The following is a 27,725-nucleotide window of genomic DNA, read 5'->3' as shown; positions in this document are numbered from 1 at the left end:
CCCGTTGTAATCCGTCGTGCCTGCTTCTCTCTCCATTTGATTGATTGTTCTCTTTGGTTCATTCTCTATTTACAAACAAGCACAGAGTCGCAATACTCTGTTTAGTCTTTGCAGATAGCGAAAAATCGTGTAAAAAAACAAAAGGAATCGAGCAAAATCAGTAGGCCACTAATGGGATCTCTTTTTGACCTCGCTAAAATAGAAACATTAAGAACAACCTGTTGAAAATAGCAATGTGTATGTACATAAGCGGCGTCCATTTGTGTTCACAGTACCCCTTGTTGAATGTTTGAATCGAGCATTGAATTGTTCGAAGTTGGTTCTCTTAAGGATCTTCTCTGCCTGCAAACGAGGAAGAATAGGAATATTCTCTCTCCCTTTGCAGATAGTGAAGGGTAGGTAACGCAAACCTTTAACACGTCGGTCCTATTTCGTTCCTCATTGATTGATTGTTTGCCCAAACATTGACTGTTTGGGAATTGGTTCTTTTTGGAGGTATTCCCTGTTTGCAAATATACGTAGGAAAATCTTTGCAAGTAGTGAAAGGGTTGGTAATGCGGACCTTTCTCCCCCGTTGTAATCTGTCATGCCTATCTACTCCCCACTGATTGATACAGCTGTTTCACCCGGACCATTTACTAGAGATACGTCATCTGGCCCGACCAGAGAGCACCCCTAGTGAAAAGGACATATGCAATAATAACGAAGTGATCACTGTATCCTGTTAACAGAAACTTTAGCATGAAACAACCTGGAAAGAAAAGAATAGGAAAACGAAAATCAGTAGGCCACTGATGAACTTTTTATTAAATAACAAACAAAGAAACGATAACAATACGTAATGATAAAACCTAATATTGTCCTAGAAACAAGAAACGTTAGAAGTAAGCCTGTAATAAGAAACCTGAAAACATCGCCCCTCACTGCCCCAAAACCTGTCTGTCCCACCGCCTGCCACGGCCAAATAACGGCAAACTGGGAAAGATAGAAGTCAGCAGACATCCGCCCCATTCTAGAAACTTCCAAAGGGCAACAGGTTTTCGGCTACGCCCAGCCGAAAGCAACACATATAAGACGGGTCCTGCTGCCACGCCTCGGCCAGGAGATCATCACGTAGGGTGTAGCCGGAGGAGAGGCCGAGGCCAGCGGGACCCGGCCAGGGGGATTGACAACGCTGGAGAGTTGCAGGGGGGGGAATGTCCGTGTCCTCGACCCTCCCCTCTCTCTCCCAGTCCGGCCGCGGTGGCCCTTGACAGTTGCAGGTAGTCCCGCCACATTCTCTACCGGTCCGGCCACCAACGGCCGGGGCCGATGGGATCCGGCTGCAGCCGATAAACCAAGGAACCCGTTCATGGGGCCAGAGCAAGGGGCGTCCGGCCGACATCCACCGGAAGCCCGGCCCGAAGACGGACGGGACATTTCTTCTTTCTTCAATAATGGCTTTGACAACACTGGGGGGGATGTCTTGCACATGCCTCCGACCCCCCCCCCCCTCGTCCTCATCGCCTGGTCCGGCCATAACAAATCTCAAGCGAGACGCCGTGGGGTGCACTGGGAGGGAGAGACGGTGCGAACAGGCCTCTCCCGCCTCCCCAGTGGAGGCTTCCCACCTGCACCCTCAGCGCTCCAGGCGCCCGGAAAAGGGTTCTTCCACTGTGGCGATGCTGCAACGTCTCGCCCGGCAGGGTGGAGCCCGTCCGCTCATTTGACCCCGCGATCGCCAGTAGCTACCGAACTCTCAAAATGGTGGTCGACCTGGCAAGAGCGGGCCCAGCATAAAGAAATGGCCCGGTCACTGGTTGACTCCACCACCGTAGTCCTCCACGGCCTTGAAGATTCTAGAGGAGCCGCGGGAGTCTCCGACCCCCGCAGACACCCCCGATGGGGAATGACTGCCATGATCGCCCGTGGAGTGACGAAACTGTATCCGCGGGACGTCGGCGCTCCCATGCTGGCGCCAGCCTCACTTTGAATGACTAGAATCCTGCAGACCTCAGTTCCGGTGAAAGCACACTGTGACCCGGTAGGAAAAATTGTTGCACCCCCTCCCCTTTTTGACTGATAGTTCAAACCACTGATCCTTTCCTTTGCCCTTTTACCAGAACTTTGGACTGCCTCCCCCTCTTTTACATTTTCTAGAGAAAACAAAACATTAACCACTACATTAGCATAGCAGTTGACACCAGAACTGTTTTCAAATTGAAAACCAACAACATCTTCAACAGAATCCTTTTTGTTTCTGCTGTGACCCTGCTACAGCACAGGCATTGTCCCCAGCAGTAATTCTGCAATGCCGGTAAGTATAGCTGTGGTGCCTACTGGACTCACTCACCCCCGCGGCGCCCCACGGCGTTATTTGCTGGGCGGCAACTTACTAGACATCACCTTCGTGACATCCAGATTTCAGCGCTTTCTGCTGCCTTGGAACTATTCGCACAACAGACCGCTACTGACAATCCACCCCCCGGGACGCCCCACGCCGGATACCCAAATCAGTGCAGCACCCAGGCAACATCTTCTGAATTTTCATAATTTGAAAGAACTAGTAACATGTCCTCATCAGGAATTTCCTCATGAAAAGTCTGCAATGATGATTCTTGTAACTCTATGGTCTCCAAACATTCGATAAATTCGCCATCAAGAGATTGATCAAAAAAATCATTCAAGTCATCTCCTCCTTGTGAGAATATTTCATTATTGTTGCTGTCAATTTCAATAAATGTATTGGATAATTCAAAAGAAATTGCCACGGTCTCTTCGTTGTTTAAATGTTTTTACTGTTTTTGTTTTGTTGTATATATTTATAAGTTATTAAAGTTTTATAATCCTACTACTTTGTTGGAGTGCTATATATTTTTAATGTGACACATAAATGTAAAAACTTTGATGTACAAAGAGTCATCCCTGGAATCTTCCGCTTCAGGCTCGGTCCCCTCCCCAATCACAATACAGGATGGTTTTCAGATAGTAGGAACACGTGTGGTGTGACGGATCTCATCGGGTGTGGGCCTTGATCTACTATAACTCCTTTGAAGAGGGGTGATTCTTTACAGCTGGGGCCATAAACTACATCTGCAGGGCTAGCTGATAGCCTGGACAATCGGACACAGAGGAAGAGGAGTGTCAGAGGGTGCGGTAGTGAATAGGGCGAAAGGGAGGTGTCGGGCGGGCACAGAGTGTGATTCTCAGGGAAGAGCAGCGCAGATGGGGGGAGGTTTATTGCCCATGCATAAGACAGAGAGCGGGGGTAACCAGTGCCTGGGGAAGATGCTTGCGAGGGTGGGGAGCCATGCTACGAATCGACAGCGTGCAGAGAGTGGGTCTGGTCAAGGCATCTAAAATGGCTGCCGTGCACGACAAAAGTGTGGCATTTCAAAAAAGGCAAGATGGCGCAAACAATGTTTTTCAACACTTCCTCATTTCCTTCGAATCGAACGTTAACAGACGTTGGTGCATATTACCAAAGTTAAGCGATATTTATCGCTAACGATGCTTACCAACGAATTTTTTACCGCTAAGCATCGTCAGAAATTATCGAAGATAAACCTTGCTATTATCAAGGTTTATCGCAAATGCGATAAAAAACGGCCGCAATGCATGAATATCGCTAAAAAGTCAGCGATATTCATGCATTACCGAGCTAATGCTCTTAGCCATGTTATCCACTTCCCATTGGATAACATGGCTAAGAACTGCTCAGGGCAGGTGTTAGTTTTTGGAGATATTCGCGCTTAGCGCGAATATCTCCAAAAGTTGGTAATAGGAGATAGATATCTTGCATGTTGTAATGCAAGTTATTGGGGTATATGGAACTCATACCATAATCTCTCAGGAAAGCAGAAACTGATCCTTTTGGGACCGCCTGAGAAGGCCTAGGGGGTGAGGGGTACTCTACTTTGCCCCCTTTTCACGTTCCGAACTATTTTATTTTACTCTCTTCTGTAATTACACAAAATAGCAGCGATAAGATGCATCAGAGACACACAGTGAGAGAAAGGAGGCCGGAGATGAAGAAGAGATGTCAAATACACATTGGAGATAATATAGTGGGAGAAGGGAAGTAAATATGAGTAAACTTACCATGTAACATAAAAATGTTGCACTCTATACTATAAGTCTCATTTTATACTACAATCACTTCGCTACAACCTCATAAATTAAAAATAAAAATGAATAATGTCTCAAACAATTTTTGATTTCTAAATATAAATTTATTCTTCTGAATTTTCTAAATTTGAAAGAACTAGTAACATGTCCTCATCAGGAATATCCTCTTCAATCATCTCATCTGGAATCTCCTCATTAAAAGTCTGCAATGATGATTCTTGTAACTCTATGGTCTCCAAACATTCGATAAATTCGCCATCAACAGATTGATCAAAAAAATCATTCAAGTCATCTCCTCCTTGTGACAATATTTCATTATTGGTGCTGTCAATTTCAATCAATGCAGTGGATAATTCAAAAGAAATTGCCACGGTCTCTTCATTGTGAGCCATTTTATTTTGAAATTGCTTGCTGTAAATTGCAGAAAAAAATAATCACTTTCATTTATCGTTTTTAGTAATACATAATATAAAACTAACTTTATCAAGTATTTAGTATAACAGAAGGACTGTAAATAAATAACAGAAAACATTTTTCAAATCATCTTCAAGTGTACAACATAGTTCCCCTTACAAATTAACAACTCACCTTTTTAAAAGTAGGATAAGTGTTAGTACTGTGTAAATCAAACACCAGAAATTGACCACCAAAAATTCCTCACAAATGTACCTCAGACAGTAGTATCACAAAATGGCTGTGGTTTCCTCTCATTTGAGATATATACATAACCAATTAACTTTCATCACACACAAATACAAAACCAAAGTAACATTTTAATTGGTTCTAAATTTCAACACTTTCAAATGTGTTTTCCCCATGCAATTTTCCATAGGACATTTACATACGTCTACAGCCTGAATGGCTGAACGGAATTACACCAAACTTGGCAAAATGGTACATCAAACCTAAGAGGTCAGGGAGGATCTACTATGCCCCCTTATGGTCATTTGCCCCTTCGCTTTGGCCTCCTCTTGTCTCTCGATCCTACCGAGAGACAAGATGGCGGCCGCTACGGACTGTTTGGAATGTTTACAGACGCCGGAGAACCAATCAGCTTCGCAAAGCTCCGTAACGCGAAAAGTACGCGAAGCGGAGCGCTGTTACAGATATATATCTTTTTTTGAACGTTAATTTCTCAAAATCCACTGGAGCACATATATTGAGACCTAGCAAAGGCACATCGGGCTACCAGTCCCTAATATTTTGCCAAGTTTCGTGCAAATCCATTCAGCCGTTCGATTATTATTATTATTTTTTTTTTTTGCCCCGCGGGGCCCTTTTAAATCCTCCACATCAAACCTAGGGGGTCAGCGAGGATCTACTATGCCCCCTTATGGTCATTTGCCCCTTCGCTTTGGCCTCCTCTTGTCTCTCGATCCTACCGAGAGACAAGATGGCGGCCGCTTCGGACTGTTTGGAATGTTCACAGACGCCGGAGAACCAATCAGCTTCGCTTCACAAAGCTCCGTACCGCGAAAAGTCCGCGAACCGGAGCGCTGCCCGGTCCGCTGTTACAGATATATATCTTTTTTTGAACGTTAATTTCTCAAAATCCACTGAAGCACATATATTGAGACCTAGCAAAGGCACATCGGGCTACCAGTCCCTACAATTTTGCCAAGTTTTGTGGAAATCCATTCAGCCGTTCGGGCTAAAAGTGAGGCCAACCGCCCTATGGAAAACTCAATGTTAAAAACACGTTTTGGGATCCCCCTTTTTTCTCGGCCCCCCCTTGACGAACCCCCCCCCAAATTTCCAGGGGCTGCTCAGAAACAAAATGTTCCATTTTCCAGAAAATTTCAGCCAATTCCGTCCACAAACGCCAAAGTTATTAGACATAGAATTTTCAAAAATCCCATAGAGAAAAAATCCTAACTATATATACCTACTGGCGACCGCCAGTAGGTAATATATATATATATATATATATATATATATATATATATATATATATATATATATATAACCTACTGGCGGTCACCCCACCGCCACACCCCGGAGCTTTTATAAAATATGTCTGGGGGCTCACAGCCCCCCAGCCCCGGGGACTGCCACTCCCCGGGGCTACAAAATAGATGGGTGGGGGGCTCAAAGGCCCCCCCAGCTCCAGGGATCGCCACCACCGGGGCTTGACTAGTGAATGGGTGGGGGGCTCAAAGGCCCCCCAAGCCTCGGGGACCACCACCCCGGGGCCTTGTACTTAGTGGGAGGGGGGTCATGAGGCCCCACCTCCCCGAGCCCTCAAGGGCCTTGGGGTCCACCACCCCCCCAGGGCCGGCTCTTTCAGTGTTTCAGGGTGCCCTCCCGGGGAAACTGCTGTTTGCTATGGCAGGGTGGGAGCCTCGTGGCCCCGCCCTGTCATAGCAAAGTGTGGTTTGGATTTTGAAAAAGAGAGAGCAGGGAACCCTGCTCTCTCTTTCAAAATGCAAACCCAATTGCTTTTCCACATGGGAAGCTGCATGTCCTGCCAGCGTCGGCTCATTGAACTGCAGTGCTTAATTTGTGCCGGTGCTTGCCGGTGCTTAGCAATGGATTTTAATGGTTCTTCCTTGATTGCGTTGTATCGTCAAGTGTTGCCTCCCGAGTGGGACCAATGCAGAGCAGGGTCCCCACATTTCACTCCCCCAGCTTATTGCGCTGCTGCAGCGCTTAGTCGACTAAACAAGCAAGTAGCGTGTGCGCAGCAGCTAGCCTCTGTTTTAAACCAAATTTCAGTAAGTAATGATTTTGTTTTCCTAACAGGCAACTGTAGAGATTAGTTTTTGGTATTTTGAAAAAGAAAGCATTTTCGGAAAGGGTTGGGGGTGGGGATGGCCCTCTCGACTTCTCTGGGTTTTGGAATGCCCACAATCCGTCTCCCAATTAAACAGCCATGAAGCATTTAGTGAAGCCCACACTGTGAAGTGTGTCACAACACGTGCATCAGCAGTGTCTGACTGGGATCAATGAAGAATTGCCCACTGACGAGCACAGAGCAGGCAAATTGTACATGGGGTTTTCGAACGCCAGTGCCTGCTGCTCGCGCCCTCTCTTGAGGTTAATTCGAAGAGTTGTGTATTCCTTTTGCTTCCAATGTACACAGTGCTCCGTCCTCTCTGTTTGCTTTCCCCTCTGTCATCCAGAGGGCCCTGGGGAAATATGATGGCTTCCCTACAGCCAACACCTCTGAAAAGCTAGAAGAGCTGGTAAAGAATCAGCCAGGGTATTACACCTCCTGTTATATAACTCAGTACTGAAGAAAGCATGAAGTGGAATCAAGACTATGCAGAATTTAGGTTCAGACTGGATAGAAAATATGCGCAGGCACCAAAGTAAAAGTTGCCTGTGATAGCAAATACTTGTTCGACTACTTGAAGCGAGAGGAGGAAAACCCGTATTGCTGTGATAGAGTGGATGCGGATGGTAAAAGTGGAGAGAAAAAAAAGCGGTGTAATGTTCCGTGGCCAATCCAATTATTGTATTGCAGGGTCTCTGTAGGATTGGGGATCTTAATGTCACATATGAATTGGGCACGGAAGAGCACAGAGATGTTTTATAGTCTAGGAGAGGGCCACATTCCCAGGTATTGTTTACTAATTGTTCGGGGGCTTCGAGGCCAACTTAAGTCAGGGGATCGCCATACTACGGGTCTTTATTTAAATATGCAGGGTGGGCCTCGGTAGTCCCTGAAGCCTCGGTGTTCCTAGGCAGTGCCTTATTTGTTCTGTAATCACACGGGCAGTACTTATGCTGTTATAAAGTGATACACTCATAGAACTTTTGCAGTTGTACAATTACCCAGGCTTCATTTGTCTAACAGTTAGTAACATTATGTTTTGTAGGTGCACTCTAATATTAAATAATGTTGTGCTTAAAATCTCCTATAAAAAGATGATTATCACAATAAATAATAGACATGTGTGTGGTATCTCCCACCTTTTTCCCCCCGGCATCTCCGCATGTAATGGAGCAGCTCGCGGTGACATCACTTAGAATGTCACCGCGACCAGCGTTCCAAGGCGAGCGCCGGGGGACAGTGCGAAGCTGCCACCCGCCGTAGCCATCGCTGTGGCTGGGGTCGCTGTATGCCCTTTGACGATTTGAACCTTGAATAAATGTCTAACTGGAACTGAAACTACCTGCGTCTTGTCGTATGACCAATACTACACTGGCGACGAGGGTCATTCGGGGACAGCGACCTCAACATGCCCGTGAGGTCAAGAAGCGCTTTGAAGCTGGTGAAGAACACTCGGAATGCAACTGAGGCAGACGGAAGTGCTGCGATCGATATATGGTGAGGAGCGGCAGCGAGTTGGCATCAGCGGGGAGAGCGAGGTGTGTTAGAAACCAGTCCCTACTCGAGACAAGGAAACTATCGTTCGCTGTAAGCTGTGCTGCCACCCACGCTTGAAGGGCGCGCGGAGTGTGAATTAGTGGCGGATGTCACGGAAGAGAGTGGAGCGGCTGTGAAGAAAAGTGGAGGTTGCACATCCTCTCGGTTAAGGATCACCGGCTGTAGTCATCGGGCAAGAGGTGGCGGACGGGATTGCCTGAAGTGTCGGCGGAGAGCTGGGCATGCTACGTGGGTTAAAGGATGTTGGAGATGCTGGAGGCGTGTGGCGGTGGAAATTCTGACTGACAGGTTTCCGCATTTTGAACCACCCCTTGCGACTGTCACTAGCCCTACCCCGTCAGCGCGTAGCGACGCGGGCCCTGTCCGGATCAAACGCTCTGACCGGTTTGGTTGAAATTGAGGTGACGAGTGGTGCGAGCGGCGCGCTACTCAGACGTACATCGTGGAGCTTGGAACTCATGCGAGCTTAAGTCATCACGATTTTGATATCACACGGCAATGAGATCCCCACTCCGTGTGTAACTTTAAAACTTACTGGTGTTTTTCCCCATTATTCTTCGTCATCTGCTCACAGGGGATTAGGCCTTGTTGAAATCACTGCTGTGGCAAAGAAGTGTAGCGTTGGGTTATCCTCCTGAGAATGGTAATGTCCTGTGCATGAACAACAACAGGGCAGATTTCAAGCCTGTAATTCGCCTCAGTGTGAACAGACTCGTACGCCACAGTGCCACCCTGTGGTTTGAAATGGTTTGGTCTTTATTGTCTGTAAGGATGCAGTATTAGTACTCTGTTCAGAATTTCTTTGTGTTTAGTACATTTACATTGCTTTGTTTACTGTTACCAGTCACCTCATTTTTTTTAATACCTCGTATTACCCAGTACAAATCATTCTCTACTGAATCTTGGGAAGGCTTACTGTGACATTTTAAGCATGCAGAGTGTAACACCCCCACCCTTCTTCCTGACTAACCCTGGGGAACCTGCAATTCAGTGGAAAAAGTGGAAAAAAGTGTTCTTAAATTATGCTACTGTGTGTGGCCCAAATCTTGGGTTAGAAAGGAAGGTAGCATTATTGGCGTATTACTTAGGAGCAGAGGGTGAAGAGGTTCTAGATCACATCCCAGATCTATGTGCGCAGGAAGCGAGAGGTCTAAATGAGCTAGAAGTAAGCTTGAAGAAATTAGATTTGCACTATCTCCCTAAGACTAGCACCATAATGGAGAGATACCATTTTGGGAAAAGAGTACAGAAGGAAGGGGAATCCATTGAGGATTTTGTCTCTGATCTTCGAAAACTAGCTGCAACATGCAAGTTTGGTGGCGCAAGTGAGAAAAGGATCAGGGACCAGTTCGTGTTAGCTTGCAGGATGGAGCGTGTACGTGAGGAATTGTGGCTTAAGGATGACCCACCCCTAAGGGAGGTCTTAATAGTAGCCAGACAGGTAGAACACATGCTGCAGTGCGTTAGTGAAATAAAGCAGGACAGTGGTGAGAAAAGAAGCGAAGACAAACCCAAAGTAAGCGAGATTGTGACTGAATGTGAGGCTGTGTCTGTGATCAAGGGCCAGAAAATAGTGAATGAAGAACAGAAAGATAACAAACTGGGATGGTCATTCAAGGGTGCGTGTTATAGATGTGGCAAGCAAGGGCACATGGCCAATGACAAAGAGTGCCCTGCCCTCAAGTTCACATGCAACAAGTGCGGCAAGAAAGGTCATTTCAGGCAGTATTGCAAAAGTGGACAGGGATTCAGTAGACAGGGTAAGGACAGGACAAACACAGTATGTGATGAAATAGTTGTACGTGTGAGCGAAGGTCAGATCCGCAGTCTCAGAGACACGAAATGTGATGAAATAGTTGTGCAAATTGGTGAAGGTCAGGTCTGCAGCCCTAAAGACACTATAAAAGTAAAAGGCACCGAGTTGGAAGCACTATTCGATTCCTGTTCAAGAATAACAATCATCAGTGCAAAAAAAAATTCACGGGTGTCCAAGGGAAGGATAATCTTGAGGAAAATGGATGTGAGGCCCGGGGGGTATGCGGGTCGCCCTATCCCTATGAAAGGATACTTTTGGGACAAAATTGAATACAAAGACAGGACAACAGTGTCTAAGGTGTATGTGTCTACTGTCCGTGATAACATTTTGGGTTGGCAAGCACAGAAAGAGTTGGGGGTCTATCTTAATCCTAACAGCAATCCCCAAATCTTAATACAAGAGATACAAGAGCCAAAGGAAGATTCAGTGACAGAGTTCAAGGAGGTATTCAAGGAAGAGCTTGGATGTTTGAAGAACTACTGCCACAAGATTAAATTGAAAGAAAACGCGAAGCCGGTAGTGGCCAAAGTCAGGAAGCTGCCCATTGCCATTCAAGAAGCGGTGAAGACGGAACTCGAAAAACTGTGCAAAGCAGGAGTCATCGAACCAGTGGAAGCGACAGAATGGCTGGCACCCATCGTGGCTGCCCAGAAAAAGGATGGGTCGGTTCGGCTGTGCATAGATCTTAGGGCTTTGAACAAAGAGGTCGTGGTCGACCATTTCCCACTGCCCAACATCACCCAGATGATGAGCATGTTAGAGGGCGCAAGAGTATTCTCTACACTTGACCTTACTTCAGCTTATTTTCAAATCAAGCTGCATGAAGAGTCACAAGAACTCACAGCGTTCGTGACGCCCATGGGCGCATACAAGTTCAAGAGGATGCCCTTCGGGTTGGTATCGGCGGCAGCCGTGTTTCAGAGGCTCATGGGAAATATCTTGAAAGAGATTCCCGGCGTCGTATGCTACCAGAACGATGTGCTAGTTTTTGCTAGAGACCATGAGGAGCATGATAAGAGACTGAGACAAGTGCTGACCAGGTTTAGGTCACAAGGACTAACAGTGAGAAGAGAAAAGTGCGTTTTTGGGTGCGCGGACTGGATTTCTTGGGACACAAAGTGACAGCGGAAGGAATCCGTCCCAAAGCGGAGCCCAGAACACCATTGTAAGTTTGGTGCCACCGAAGAGCAAGGACGAAATCAAGTCCTTTATGGGGATGCTGGAGTTCTACGGCAAATTCATACGGAACCTTGCAGGAAGAACGTATGCAATCAGGCTGTTGTTGAAGAAGGAGACGGTGTTCAACTGGAGTCAGGAGTGTCAGAGAGAGTTTGAGGACGTGAGGAATGCTCTTGCAGAAGCACCCAGGCTGAAGTCTTACATACCCAATCATGCGACAATAGTCACCACCGACGCAAGCGCAAAAGGGCTAGGAGCAGTTCTCACACAAGTAAGCAAAGACGGAGAAGAAACAATAGCTTTCGCCTCAAGATCCCTTCAGAAGTCAGAAAACAACCACTCTGTCATCGAAAAGGAAGCCTTAGCAGTATTCTGGGCATTGGGCAAATTTAGGGATTTCCTGTGGGGCACAAGGTTCATTCTTCGTACCGACCACAAGCCATTGGTGGAGGTTTTCAGTAAGAAGGGCCTGGATGCGATCTCTAGCAGGATCAGGCGTTGGGTTGTTGGTCTCCAGGAATACACTTTCGGTGTCGAGTACGTCCCTGGAACACGTAATTTTGCAGTAGACTGTTTGTCAAGGCTTGTGAAAGAAAATGATGGGAACGAAGCGCATGACGAAAGGGATGATGAATTTGAAGACCGCCAAATGTAAAATGTGTGCGCCATCCAGAGAGCGATAGGTGAGGAAACATGGAAATGTGCACTAAAGGATGACGAAGTCTTGAATGAGGTGTGCAGAAGAGTAAAAGACGGATGGACGAGATTGGTACCTCCCGCGTCTGTGAGAGAGAATCTGATAGACATGGCTCACGATGGCCACCTGGGCATCACCAAGACCAAACAAAGGTTGAGAGAAGATTATTGGTGGCCGAGCATGGACCTTGCAATTGAAAGAAAAGTAAGGGATTGTATTCCGTGTAGCGTCAGCGATAAAGTACTGAAACAACTGACACCTCCAATGGTGTGCAGGCCACCACCATCAGGAACCTGGGAAGAGTAGTTAGATTTCACCCACCCGGTCAGGTTTCATGTAGAGGTAGTGAGGGTGAAGGCAAGTCCAAGGGGAACATGGTCTTCCCTCCCAGGAACCAGTGGCCGGTCCCCCACCCGGGTGGGAGGACCAGACCACCCAGGCATCTAGAGCAGTATGTGATGATGTAATTTTTCTGTTATACTTTTGTTCTCATGTTGAATTCTGATGTTTCATTCCGCAGGGAAGGGGGATGTGTGGTATCTCCCACCTTTTTCCCCCCGGCAGCTCCGCATGTAATGAAGCTGCTCGCGGTGACATCACTTAGAATGTCACCGCGACCAGCGTTCCAGGGCGAGCGCCGGGGGACAGTGTGAAGCTGCCACCCGCCGTAGCCATCGCTGTGGCTGGGGTCGCTGTATGCCCTTTTACGATTTGAACCTTGAATAAATGTCTAACTGGAACTGAAACTACCTGCGTCTTGTCGTATGACCAATACTACAATGTGTTGTCAGAATAAGAAGACCTATACACTCAGTTATTTATTAAAACAGAAATAAATAGAAATGTAACTTTAATAGAAAAGTATAATGAAAAAAATGTGGGTTGGACTTCAGTGGAAGCAGTGAAGGAAACCTGCAAGACAAAAATAAAACATAAGTATGTGTGCTATGTGGAAGAGGTAAAGAAAGCTAGTTCGAATGAAAGGACCATAGTAAAAATTGAAGGGAGGGGGAGTGGGTGGAAGGGAGACGGGGGAAGGGGAGGGAGTGATAAAAATAAGAGAGGGAGGAGGAGACAGAGCGTCGGCCTATTGCACTCAGCCCTTTGTGTTTACCCTCTGTCACCCGTTTGTCTAGGACGCTGGGGTCTGCGAGAAAGAGTGTGGTTTAAGAAGTCCTTAAAATTAAATACATGAAGCCAGATATCATGGGCCATATTATGAAGGAAGGACGAAAACATTATTGCCGCTTTAGCGGCAGTAAACTGTCGCTAACGCTTCGATAAGGGGTTGATAATATGCCCTTGTGAGTTCCCAGTTGAGTACATCCTTTGTTTTTGAAGTACGATCTACCGACTGTTAGTGGTAATCGTGGTTCAAAGAGGAGTTGGAGTGCAGGAAAATACACAAGGTTAAATAATAATATGTAAGGGCAAGGTTTACATACAAAGGAATAGAGCGCATGCTAGAAGCATAATGTTTGCGTGTAATGCAGTGGCGGGAGCCTGTGTGCATGTACATTCAGTTAAGAGGTCACTACAGTGTCGTAAAAGCCAACGCCACGTGTCTGTAGGGCAGCGCTGTCTGCTGGCTCAGGTCTACAGTACTGTCCAGCAGGTCCTTAAAATTAAACCGATGTGACTGAATGAGGTCAAAGATCACATCATCATGGACGGCAACATTGCTTTTTCACAGGTGCGCACTCAGGATGATGCTTCCCACCCCTCCCGCAGAACAGCCCTCAACAGGTGTCTGTAGGGCAAAGCTGCCCGCAGGCTCAGGCCTTCCTTATGGTAGAGCTGGTCTTTAAAATGAGACAGAAATGTGACTGAATGAGGTGAAAGATCACATCATAACACATGGCAATATCGCTTATTCGCACGTGTGCAGTCTGGCTGATGCATCCCACCGCTCTCGCAGCACCGCGCTGAAGAGGTGTCTGTAGGGCAGCGCTGCCTGCTGGCTCAGACCTACAGTACGGTCCAGCAGGTCTTTAAAATGAGACAGAGATGAGACTGAATGAGGTCAGAGATCACATCATTACGCACGCCAATATCGTTTGTTTGCACCTGTGCAGCGAGGCTGATGCACCCCACCCCTCTCACCGCACCGCGCTCAATTAGAGGCCCTGTGTACCTATGCCGCTCTGCTTACCTGCTAGCATTGTTGTGTGAGAAAACACTACAGGCAGCAGAGCTCACAATTCAAGAGGTGTGGTGATAGTATGAGAGTGTACACCTTATGGATCCCTTTTGAACAGTTGGTTTCATAACTTGGAGCCAGTGTTGTCGTCATTCTTGATAATCCATACTAATATATTAAAGCGAGAGCCCAAACCTTTGAGGTGGGTAATCTCAGGAACCACAACACCAATCACAACACCCAATACAGCGTTGGAAAGGGCAGTTGTAGCAGAAGGACATAGGCTATGCAGACGCCCACCATATACATTTAAAAGGTAAAAGAACCGTGCCAGCAAAGTAGTCCCTTGTGGGCGTGTCTTCGTTGTGCTGTGGGCATGTGCTGGGGGTGTGACAAACGCTGGGGGGGTGTGGTACGTTCCGCCTTTCATGCCATGTCTCATATCGTGTGCTAATCCCACCCTGCTCCCTTTAAATACTCCTGCACCCCATAATCATAACCCACCCTTACTCCTTAAAATACCCCAACACCCTTAAACACTAACCCATCTTAACCCTATACATATACCCTGTACCCCAAAACCCAAACCTATCCCTAAACCCTAAAAATACCCCTGTACCCCAAAACCCAAACCTAGCCGTGAACCCTATAAATACCCCTGTACCTCAAAACCCAAATCTACCCCTGAACCCTAAAAATACCCCGGTACCCCAAAGCCCAAACCTAGCCCTGAACCCTAAAAATACCACTGTACCCCAAAACCCAAACCTACCCCTGAACCCTAAAAATACCCCTATACCCCAAAACCCAAACCTAGCCCTGAACCCTAAAAATACCCCTGTACCCCAAACCCATACCTATCCCTAAACCCTAAAACTACCCCTGTACCACATAACCCAAAACTATATCTGAACCCCTAAAATACCCAAACACCCCAAAACATATACCTTAGTACCCCAAAACATATACTCCTACACCCATACTTACCTTATCCAAACATTAAAAAACATGCTTTCACCATTCATGCATTTACAATGAATTTTGTTGTAAATGTATGTGTGGTAAAAGCATATAAAATGTAATGCCATGCGTTATAATAGCATTGCGGGGTCATGGTACTTTCGTAATAAAAGTATGCGGAGTGATGGTATGCGGAAAGAAAGTTGCGGAATAATGGGTGTTTACCCTCCCCCAGTAAGTACATTGGTGGCACGGTGGCCCACATCTCCAGCAACATACTCATATTTTTTCACCACACATTTGAAAAAGGCACAGGTCTCTCTCATTGATGGTCAGCACCTACATACACTTTTAGACACACCTCCCGCCACAAGTTCTAGAATTGCGAACTTTAGAGCTGGGGAGCTACTTTCAAATCTCGGCATCAGCTCAACATCCTGTGATTCCAGGCAAATCGCTTTGTCTCCCCATGCCTACCACAAATGAATGTGTTCTTCTGTAATGTAAATTGTGCTCATGCCATGTTGTCGAGTTCGCGCTATATAATATTGCAAGGAAAAATGAAGTAGGGAAACTCGAGTTCACACACTACTTAACGCGCACTCTTAAATGCATCAGCAGTGCACTGTGAATCGGAGAGTTTCACAGGCCTGTCACAGATAAGAAATGCTATCAAAACAAAATCCTACAAAACAATATACTACCGACCGGCAGCAATTCATACCCGGACAACGTCGGGACGGGCTGCTAGTATGTTTCTATAAGTTAAGAATGAGTGAGAGGAAGAGTCAGAGAGAGAGAAAGTGTGTGAGAGAGAAAGGAAGAGATGGAGTGGGAGTGTTGACACTGAAGAAAATCTTCGCAGCTCACCTTTCTGCCACCGGAATGTGTGTCCAACTACGTGCCGGGTCATAGTGCATCCTCAAGTTTAGTGATCTGAAAGATAGTTTACAATTAGTAATTGCAGAGTACATACAACTTCACTCGCATAATTCTCTGTTTTGCTTCTGCGCATCCAGGCTGCTTCACCCCATCAACTCTCACTGCAAGGAGGTGTCTGTGTGCTCTTTTGCTCCCAGGGTGCTGTATCCCATCCACACCCACTGCTCAGCGGTGACTTCCCATTCCTGCTCACCTATACTGCTGCACCCCATAGACTCCCACGGCCCTGAGGTGAGTGCCCGTTCCTGCACACCCAGACTGCTGCACCCCATCCACTCCCACTGCCCTGAGGTGAGTGCCTGCTCCTGCACACCCAGACTCCTGCACCCCATCCACTCCCACTGCTTGGAGTTGACTGTCTGTTGCTGCACACCCAGACTGCTGTACCCCATCCACTCCCACTGCCTAGAAGTGTTTGCCCGCTCCTGTGCACTGGCAAATCATTGACATTGCCAAAATACCAGAAAGAGGCGGTGACATTGCACAGATACTCCAACGTCGTGAATGTCATTGGATTGACAGAATTAACTCAATCAGCGAGGGCCTTAACTCCACTGAGGAATGGAGAGGCTTTGTCGCTACCCTTGCTTAATATCCACACGCTACAGTCCTAGGCACACCACACACGTCGGCTGATGTGGACCCATGTGCCTTTATGACACACCAATGACTCTGTGGGCATTCAACATATTGTATTATATGCATTGCCTGTGTTTTCTTCATACATGTGGCCCCTTTTTCAAATCGCACAGGACACTTGTCATGAGGAACACGCTCTGCACCATGGCCTCTGGAGGGCATATAATGTCTGTATACTGGAACTGAACTCATGTCTGCATAACACAATACACAATGTACACAGTGACTTACGTAACTTGAACATATACAATGTTTGACTTTTACGCTACGAGTCCTCAATAGGCTCATGTCTGTAATTATATGCTAAATGTGGCAATAACAGGCTCGCTTTCCTTTCCATCGCCGTCTCAACATTTTATTCATGACATGCAATGTTGTGTAAATTCTCCTGCCAGGTATATAATGTTTGTATACTCGAAACTGAACTCATGTCTACATAACATAATGCATAATATATACAGTCCTTGAAATCCTCATGTCTACGTATACGCTTACTGTGGCAATAACATGCTCGCTCTCTTCCCCCTGATGGTAATTGCCGTTCTCGGCACCATTTTATTAGTGACATGCAATGTTGTGCAATTTCTCTTAGTCCTTTCACACACTCACCAAACCAATTAGAGTCCTTCCCTTGAGCTCATCTTTATCTCTGTGCCAGCTATGTTCCCTTCCCGCCCCGCACACTGACAAAGATAGACTGATCTGCTCTCTTTGTTCTGCCTGCGCACGTACTACGCGCTACACGGTATATCCTCGTGTACGCTGACTCATGCACTACCAGTCGGATCCATACAGACTGTTAGCAGCGATTGCGCTATAATCCCCAGGTAAGACGTCCCACCCTGCCCTTCCCATTGCCGATTCTAACCTTATCGCGTTGTAAGCCGCTGGTAAATCGGTCCATGCCTTTACCCTCCTTAGGCATTTTCCTGGTGGCTACAACTGTTGGGCAAGAAACACATCACCAGTGCCCATTGGTCACTCCCACTGACTTCAACCCCCGTGGATAAAGATTCTGCCCCTGACCATTGAGCGGGGCAGACTGTCATCAATCGTGATATCACCACCTACAGTGGTAGGTACCTACACACCACAAGTACTGCTCACCAGGTTCTGGCATTTTATTCCTTACCTGACCTCACTTTCTCTCCTATCCCTCCTGCTCATGCCATGCAACAGTACCCGGCTGGGTCCACTGTAAGTATTTTACCCTCTAATTTCACGCATGTTTGGCACTCACCACCTAGCAATTGAGCTCGCTTCACCCAGGTAATCAGGCCTCCACAGTAGTCCTTTTACTCTCTTATTTATTCTCTCACAAACACTATGTGTACAGTGTAAATATTTAATTGATCTCTTTTTTGAAATAATTCAAAGTCAATGATGACATGAAGGGGCAGATTTATGTCGGACTTGCGCCACGTTTACGCCGCCGTTGCGTCACGCATCAGCGGCGTAAACGTGGCACATCCCTGCGACCCATGTACAACGTGACGCATCTAGGCAGATGCTTCACATTGTAAAGCCCTGCGCCACATGTGGGCGTTCCGGTGCAGGGTGGGCGTTCCGGGGCAGGTGCGCCTCGCAAAAGTGCCTGCGTGAAATCTACAAGATTTCACGCAGGCACTTTTAGGCCAATGCTGCGTCAAAACCCTGTGCCTGCTTGAAGCAGGTGTAAGGCTTGACGCAGCATTGGACAGATAGGGCCCCCCAGAGCATTGCTGGAGCTGCGTCACGCTTGTGACGCAACTCCAGAAATGCGCCACCTTTACGGCACAGATGCGTCACGCATCTGTGCCGTTTTTGCCCCATGGTGCGCCGCATTGTAAATGCAGCGCACCATGGATGGCGGAGCTGCGGCGCACAATAACTGGCGCATCCCTGGGGATACGCCAGTTATTGTAAATCTGCCCCGAAATTTGGTGTCATGAGCCTTGTTTTTCCCTCCTACATCCCTCCTAAATGCCTCAAATTTTGATTGATACTATGTTCTGTACTGATTTATGACTGTACATTGATTGCACCACTGGAACCATTGTTTCTCATATAAAGTACGCACCCTGGTTCCTCAGTGAGTAGAGTTCCCTTGTTTTCCTTGTGAAGCAACCTTCTCAGGCATTGTCAGGATGGCCACGCATCATCTCAGGTTCTACAGATGTTGAGCTCTGGTGGTGTTGGGGGCGGGGGGAACATCAATTTGTGAAACACAGCCTGTTAGATAAAAAGCAAGATAAGATTGTGCGTCATGCGTTCATCAAAGGAGAGAGGAATGGAGAGAGAGAAAGAGTGAGAGAGTGACACTGAAGAAAATCTTCGCAGTTCATCTTTCTGTCACCGGTGTGTCTCCCACCATGTGCCGGGAAATAGTGCACCCTGAAGCTCCACATCTGAAAGATAGTAGAGAATTAGTAATTGTAGGAAAGTCCAGTATGCAGGAATGAAAAGAAAGAGACGGTAATTCTGTTTATGTGGATTGATCCTTGGGACACGTCTTGTATGCAGCAAGTATAAAGCAAGATTGACTGAACTCCCGTTAATTTCTACTTCCCCACCTTCTCACATTTAAAACATAACATTCCCAAAGCGACACGAGGCAGCCACGAGCTTTGAGAGGAATTTCACGCTCGTGTCTGCATGCTTCGATGCTTGCAACATACCTTACCTCCTTAAAAACAAGCATTTGCAATGAGAAAGGTCTCGCATTATTAAAGCTTGAGCTATTGGCATTGCTAAATAAAACAACACCAATAGCTCAAACTTTAAAAATGCGAGACCTATTGCATTGCAAATGTTTGTTCTATGAAAGAGTTCAACTTAAAGTGATATTGCAGAAACCATTATGTATGACACAAATTTTTTAACAGGAATAACATGAAGGAATATATTACGACTGGTAATTTCGACTATTTTAATCTGGTCTATAATAACACTTCCCTCTCACACCCCCTCTCCCCACCCCCCATTAAAAACACAACCACCTGCACGGTCCCAACTATTTTAATGGGCTTCGCTTTACCAACAATTACTAAAATATTATGTTGTTTGTAACTAGTTACTGGCCTCCAATCTGAGTGAAATGCTTGTTAAACGTAGTTTTCTCATGTTAATTTAAACCTGCCATGCCAAGTCAGGACTAGAATGTTTTCTGTCCCCATTGCTCCCCTATGCCATCCCAAGGTGATCAGTCCCTTATGACTCAGACGCACTACCTGTGATATTAGGCACTTAACGTTCATGTGACCAGCGGTAGGAGGCGCTGCTACTTAGCCACCCTGGTGCGAGTATCCTGGGCACCTCGCTCTGAAACATTTCATGCCTGCTCTACCGGTGTCCCAGTACAAACCAATGCACTCAAACCCAATTCCTCAAGTGAGTCAAAGTTATCATCTATAAATGAATTTTTTTGCACGCAGAGGAACAAGCACCCTGGGGTATCTGTGCAGTGCTAGATGCACTCAAGGGTACCTCCTTGCTGCACTCATCACTCACTTCCGTCATGCCTTGCAAGCACCCATTAACACCTGTTCTAGTTTAAACGTGTAGGAGAGTAACCTGCCCGCCCCGGAACTAACTGCAATATGCTCTCTTGTTGGGGGCCAGCCTTGGAAAAGGGTAATCTACACAGAAGAGGAGATCCCTCCTGCGCTATGAAGAAGGCTTGGGTGTGGGAGGCGGTGCGGGGGCCGCTCTGACTCTCGTCATCAGCTCCAACCGTACGGAAATACTTGCACTGTTCATAAGGCCACCTCACACCTCACACCTCACCCGAGGGCTGGGCGTGTGGTCAGCTTTGAAAACCCCATACAAAAGGGCTCTCGCTGCGCAAGCAGTGCTGCGCACTGCAATTCAGGTGCGAGCCCTAAAAAAACAGAAAGGAAAGGTTGTCAGAATAAGATGGAAAATTTAAGGGTACAAACTATGAAAAATCCAATACTCTATTACTTTGCTACAGATGTGGGAGCGACGGACATTTGTCCGACTCTAAAAACTGCCCTGCTATTGGAAAAAAAAATCAAAATGCAATAAGACAGGGTATATATGACTGTGTACGTCTAAATCGCCGTGTCGCCTTTCTGTATCCAGGCTGTTGCACCCCATCTACTCCCACCGCTCACAGGTGTCTGCCCGCCGCTGCGCACCCAGGCCTTACTGCTCACCTTTTCATGGACAAGACACCCTCCACATCATGCAGCCCCGCTTTGCAACCAAGAAGTCTTACATTTAGTGCTGATTCTTTATATCGCCATGGCAAAGGACATACTCGTGCACTCATGATCATTGCAGGTTGTTCACCCACTCAGTCCTTCGGGTGCTACTAAATCAGTGACTAGTGAGGCCACGCATGTGGCGGTAGGCCCCCTGTTGCATGGCTCAGGCCTACACTGCGGTCGAGTAGGGTACAACCATACATGAGGTGTCCGGACCACCGGGACGGGCCATCTCCACAGGCTGCATACCCACTCAGCACTTACAATGCCCCTACCTCGATGGACCGAAATTCACCGTTCCGTGGCTGTGTGCCTGTGCCAGACGCAGTGCAGCCGCTGCGAGCAACTCCAAAATGGCATCCAGCACGTGTGCCCGGTCTTTTTTATTTGGAGGGTCATGTATCCTGTGACGCCAGTGCTGGATGGGAGTGGTGTGAGTGTATAGCAGCCGTGAAGGAGTGGCTGTGGTGTACTGACAACTAAACCTGTGAACAGCAGATCACTACAATGAAAATCTGGGCCATGCAGCATTGTTGTCCTTCCCTGTAAGCGTAAGCGAATTGGGCTGGCGTGGCGTATGCTAGTACTGCGTGAGGCTGTGAAGAATGACTCCAGAGCTATGGGGGCGTGGCTCCGTCGTGAGGTATATGAGGAATCAACTGATGCGGGTGTCCGTGTGGAAGTGCTGCCATCACCCGGGTTGCAAGCGCAAATGTGTCATTCTGTGAGTAAAGTCCCACAACATGGCCAACATGGAAGGTACGGGGAATCAGTGACCCTACATTCATCCATAGTTCCACACATGAAAGATGGTGGACATGACGCATTTCTGTGCATATGAATGTTTATTGCACATTCACTGGAGTGTTGTAGCTGTAGCGATACAGGGCCATGGAAAGTTCAGATTGCAGTTTTTGGCACATAGAGGGCAGCTAATTAGAGTGAAGCTCCTGGTCTGAGTTAGACTGCGCCAACATATGTACTTATGTGGTCCGTTGGCTAGACTGCCGAACTTAGTACTGGAAACCAGGATTCAAGCCTCGGCGTCACGCCAACATTCTGTGATTGTGGGTAAATCACATAATCTCCATGTGCCAGAATGTGGAATGTAAATACGGAGCTCATGTAAAGCGCTGAAATACTTTTGGGTCGAGTTTGCGCTATATAAATATGCAACAACAAACAAAAAATCCGGCAATCCCCACTCACTTATAAATTTACTGTACACTTTGTTTGCAGTACTCTAATGATACAGTCTCTAGGGGCCTGATGTAGGTAGGCAAATACCGGTCGGAAACGGCCGAAAATACAGATTTTCGGCCGTTACCGACCGGTATTTGGGATTGGAAATGTAGGTGGCCTGGATTGTACCGATTTGGTAAATTTACTGATTCGGTAAAATACCGAATCGGTAAAGTTACCGAATCAGTAAATCAAGATGTAGGTGGCACTTTAAACAGTGCCATAAGCCATTACCGATTCATAATTTACCACCAAATAATATTTGGTGGTAAATTATGAATTTCTGTGTACATGCACATCTGTGCATGTACACCGGTGCCATGTGGCACACATACATGCCCTAAGGGCATGTATGTGTGTCACATTGCACACAAGCCAGAATCTGGGGTGCAACAGGGTATTAAAGTGACACCCTGTCCCCCTTGTAAATTCAGTAATTTTACCGAATCGGTAGTTACCGATTCGGTAATTGCCATTGATTCCAATGGGCCTCAAGGCCCATAGGAATCAATGGCAATTACCGAATCTGTAAATACCGATTCGGTAATTAACGATTTTTACCGATTCGGTAATTGAATCGGTAAAAATACCTACATCCCGATTGCCAGTTCTTAAATACCGAATCGGTATGATTCGGTATTTAAGAATCGGTAATCTGGGATTACCTACATCGGGCCCTAGGTTCCTACTTGTAGAATGAGCGAGAGAAAGTTACATACCCAAATATTTTCCTACTGCCAGAGGTAACATGGTTGCATACGCTGTTCACAGCACAATGTAATGTGGTAGGGCCCAGGGGCAGCATCTTGCAAACATAATGAACACATGGACACAGATAGATAGTTTAACTGGCTACTGACACGTGCGCTCGACTCCTTTTTATTACCAGGGTCGCATGCCCAGTGATGTCTGTGCTGGGTGCATGTTGGGTGAGTGTATTACAGCCCTCCGGGAATGATTGGAGCTGGTAACAAGTACAACAGTAATCATCGGATCATACACAGAGATTCCATCATAAAGGGTCCATGACTTGTGATGCAGTAAGGTAGGAGCACTACATGTGAAATAATACACAAAAGATTCTATCGTAAAGGGTCCATAACTTGTAGTGCACGGAGGTAGGGGCCGCAGATCTCAAATCATACACAACACATTCTATCATAAAGGGTCTATGAGTTGTGGTGCACTGAGGTACGGGCAACATAAGCATTCAGCGTGTGCGCGGCCTGCGATGATGCGTGGTCCGGGCGGGTCGCAATGGGTGCAATGTCTGTTGCCTACTGGACTGCATCATCTGCAATTGGGACTCGATCCTAATTGTGAGCCCTGCCATCCGTAGTGTAGATCTAAGGCAGTAGTCAGCACAGACATCGAGGAATGCTTTTTGTCACATTCTTTTAACAAATCTGAGGACATTGGGTACAATTCTCTCTGCAATTAATAAAACAAGACGGAATTCACATTGTGAGCTCGGCTGACCGCAGCGTAGGCGTATGGAAGAAAACATGAAATATGTATGGAATACATTGTCGTAACATGTAGGTTTCACAAATGTTATAGTTCAAATTGTGAGCTCAGCTGTCCGCGGTGTAGACTGCCATTCAGTGTTTGTTTGGAGTTGCAAGACAAATTTGATCATTTTAGTAAAGCTATAACTGATATAAAACAAGTTCTTGAAGCAAGGATACTAAAAGGGTATTGTGTCGGTTTGAGGGATGTTATACTTCATTGCCTACTGCACTCTACAATTAGTATCAATTTTAATTGTGAGTCCTAATGACCTCAGTGTAGGCAGGACGCAGCGGTCAGCAAGGGCCCACAGCCACGTGGCGTTGAGTTGAGCTGCACAGTTATTGGCAATTCAGCGTGTGTGCAGCCAGCGATGATAAGTGGTGCACTGAGCGATGATGTGTGGTCCGGGCAGGCCGCACTGGTAGCAATGTCTTTTGCCTACTGAATTCTTCCTTAATAAGGCGGTGCACTGAGTTAGTGGTACCTCTGGGGCTCAGCGTGTGCGCACCCTGCGATGATGTGTGGTCCGGATGGGCCGCACTGGGAGCAATGTATGTTGCCTACTGGACTGCGTCATCTGCAATTGCGACTCGATCTGAATTGTGAGCCCTGCCACCCTGCCATCCACAGTGTAGATCGAAGGTAGCAGTTATAGGTTATATTACTGTGTCATAAGGTGTATCAGATTGTCACGTGGATGATGTCATCAGTGAAGTCATCAGTGATGTCATTTGAGATGTCATCAGTGATGCCATCAGTGATGTCACTGACCATGTCATGAATGATGTAATATGTGACATCATCAGCAGTGGATTGCGGGCGCGCAAGTTATAGTTAGTAGAACTAACTATACCGGAGGAATTTCAATGGTTTTGTACGAGTGAAATGTCCAGCTAATTATAACACCCCTGAAACCTATGTTTTTTTCAATTAATTTCTAAGGTTTTTTAAAATGCTAATTCCTTACTATAACATGTCTAAAACCTATGGTTTTTTCAGTCAATATATATATATATATATATATGTATATTGGGAATAGTACATTATACCCCTCCGCAGGCCAACACTTACTCTACTAATGCAGAAAGTGAAGTGGGACTAGTACATGTTACCCCTCCTGAGTCCAATACTTTCCCTAACATTGCACAGACTGGAGATGGAATAATACATGTTACCTCTCTGCAGACCAACACTTTCTTTACTGTTTCAGAGAGTTGAGTGGGAGTTGTAAATTTTACCCCTCCACAGTAAAACGCTTTCCCTAATGGTGCACAGACTGGAGTGGGAATAGTACATTCTATTCCTTCTGAGTTTAACCCTTTCCCTACTGTTGCATAGACTGGAGTGGGAATAGCAATTTGACTCCTCCTGAGTCAAATTCTTTCCCTTCTGTTGCACACGCTGGAGTAAAAATAGTAAATGTTACCCCTTTGCAGTCCAACAGTTTCTCTACTGTTGCACAGAGTGGAGTGGGAATAGTATATTGAACATTCCTAAAATTGAATAGTTTTGTCAATATTGTTTAAATATATATTATTAATCTGTGCTTTTGTATTTAATTTTATATTTTGTGTGTAGAGAAATGTATGTAATTTGTAAGATATTTGTAGTAAAACTATTTTTTTTCATTGTTGCCATTTTAATTATGCATGTAAAATAAACTATGGAAAACATTTTACTAAAAACATTTTAAAAGTTAAATAAATTCCTCTATGCACAACATATCAAATGAAATGCACAAACATAATAATATATAATGATAAAAATAATATATATATACATCTACAACTGCAGAAAGTCTGCCTGTTACGCCGTGCACCTGCCAATTCATCGTCAGTGCCAGCCGTGGCGGCAGAAGTCACAATGTATCTAGTAGAATCCAGAGGGGCCCTTTTACTTGGGGTGGAGCCATGAACATTGCTGGTCCCACGATTTAATTTTAATTTCACAACGAGGACGCTGGCGTCCACTTGGAGATGCTAAACTATAGGACTCAAAATCCCATCATACCTTGCGGTATTACTCACCTGAGTGCTATCAGTGACGATGTTTGAAAATAAAGGTGGGATTTCCTTTGTAAACTGCTGGTGTTCCTCATTGTATGTGCAAGCCGCTCAGAGGAAGGGAGACATCCCGAAACGGGTAGGCGGCATGAGTGTGGGGAGATGTTCTGAAGCAGCCACCCTGCTCGAGGCCGATACTTCTAGCGAGTGTAAACCATCCGGTGCGGCAACCTTTCTTTCCATAAACGTGTGGCCAAGTCCAGGCCACGGTTTGCATCGCCACGAGAATTCAGTGGATCTGCAGCTACGGTACCACCATGGCAGTGCGGAGCTAGAGGGGCCCTTTCACTTGGGGTGGAGCCATGAACATTGTTGGTCCCACGATTTAATTTTAATTTCACAACGAGGACGCTGGCGTCCACTTGGTGATGCTAAACTATAGGACTCAAAATCCCATCATACCTTGCGGTATTACTCACCTGAGTGCTATCAGTGACGATTGAAAATAAAGGTTGGATTTCCTTTGTAAACTGCTGGTGTTCCTCATTGTATGTGCAAGCCGCTCAGAGGAAGGGAGACATCCCGAAACGCGTCGGCGGCATGAGTGTGGGGAGATGTTTAGAAGCAGCCACCCTGCTCGAGGCCGATACTTCCAGCGAGTGTAAACCATCCGGTGCGGCAACCTTTCTTTCCATAAATGTGTGGCCAAGCCCAGGCCATGGTTTGCACCACCACAAGAATTCAGTGGATCTGCAGCTACGGTACCACCATGGCAGTGCGGAGCTGGAGGGGCCCTTTCACTTGGGGTAGAGCCATGAACATTGTTGGTCCCACGATTTAATTTTAATTTCACAACGAGGACGCTGGCGTCCACTTGGAGATGCTAAACTATAGGACTCAAAATCCCATCATACCTTGCGGTATTACTCACCTGAGTGCTATCAGTGACGATGTTTGAAAATGAAGGTGGGATTTCCTTTGTAAACTGCTGGTGTTCCTCATTGTATGTGCAAGCCGCTCAGGGGAAGGGAGACATACCGAAATGCGTAGGCGGCATGAGTGTTGGAGAACATCCTTTACAACGCAACTTTTACCACGCAGTGCCTTTACGATGCAACTTTTACAACGCAAACCATTACAACGCGTTGCGCTGGGGGGCGCTCTAGGATAGGGAATAGGTTTAATGTACTATCCAACACCTTCCCTACTATCCACGGGGACTGGAGTTGGAATAGTAAATTAAACAATTCACTATCCAGCGCCCCAAAGCACTATGCATTGTAAAGGCATGCGTTGTAAAAACCGCGTTGTAAAGGCATGCGATGTAAAAGCATGCGTTGTAATGTCATACATCCGTGTGGGGAGATGTTCTGAAGCAGCCACCCTGCTCGAGGCTGATACTTCCAGCGAGTGTAAACCATCCGGTGCGGCAACCTTTCTTTCCATAAACGAGTGGCCAAGCCCAGGCCACGGTTTGCAACGCCACGAGAATTCAGTGGATCTGCAGCAACGGTACCACCATGGCAGTGCGGAGCTGGAGGGGCCCTTTCACTTGGGGTGGAGCCATGAACATTGTTGGTCCCACAATTTAATTTTAATTTCACAACGAGGACGCTGACGTCCACTTGGAGATGCTAAACTATAGGACTCAAAATCCCATCATACCTTGCGGTATTACTCACCTGAGTGCTATCAGTGACGATGTTTGAAAATAAAGGTGGGATTTCCTTAGTAAACTGCTGGTGTTCCTCATTGTATGTGCAAGCCGCTCAGAGGAAGGGAGACATCCCGAAACGCGTAGGCAGCATGAGTGTGGGGAGATGTTCTGAAGCAACCACCCTGCTCGTGGCCGCTACTTCCAGCGAGTGTAAACCATCCGGTGCGGCAACCTTTCTTTCCATAAATGTGTGGCCAAGCCCAGGCCACGGTTTGCACCGCCATGAGAAT

The sequence above is a fragment of the Lissotriton helveticus genome, chromosome 4_1, assembly GCF_964261635.1.
Source record: "Lissotriton helveticus chromosome 4_1, aLisHel1.1, whole genome shotgun sequence".
NCBI classification, from domain to species: domain Eukaryota; kingdom Metazoa; phylum Chordata; class Amphibia; order Caudata; family Salamandridae; genus Lissotriton; species Lissotriton helveticus.
Note: the sequence above shows the minus strand (reverse complement) of the source record.